Here is a 625-nt window from a genome sequence, read left to right on the forward strand (position 1 = left end):
TATTATACTAATTTAGACAATTTAGTATAATATTCTCCGTGGATCTTACCCACGGCATAGGCGCAACTAGACCTATACTTTTGAGGGTGCACAAATTAGACCACAAAGAATTCTCAGACCCCCGGACCCATACTCTATATATAGGCTATAACAGAAAGATCTGACAAAAAAAAAATTACGCTACTTAAACGTATGACAAAAATATTGTGGAAAAAATATTTTGAAAAAAGTTATTACATTCTAAGCCAATAACTTTTATTGTATTTATGTTATCTAAAATATAGGCTTGTTTTATAAATTATAATAATTAATTATAAACAAGGAAACAATAAAAACACTCTCACATTCATGGACAGTCTTATATCCTGCCAAAGATAAAGAGAAATATCGTTATCCTGTTTTCTAAGTTATTTTGTTGAATATTATTAGATATGATCAATGTTACACAAATAATTAAAAACAACATAACTGTGACCTGTTCTATACAACATAAAATACCTACCTAAGCTAAAGATTATTTGTTATACTGTTATAGCAGGGAATGTTGAAACCATAGACCTATAAACTAAGATTTTTATTAACTTAGTTTATAGGTCTATGATTGGAACATAATAGTGAATTAGTG

The sequence above is a fragment of the Acyrthosiphon pisum genome, chromosome A1 (assembly GCF_005508785.2).
Source record: "Acyrthosiphon pisum isolate AL4f chromosome A1, pea_aphid_22Mar2018_4r6ur, whole genome shotgun sequence".
In the NCBI taxonomy this organism is placed as follows: Eukaryota; Metazoa; Arthropoda; class Insecta; order Hemiptera; family Aphididae; genus Acyrthosiphon; species Acyrthosiphon pisum.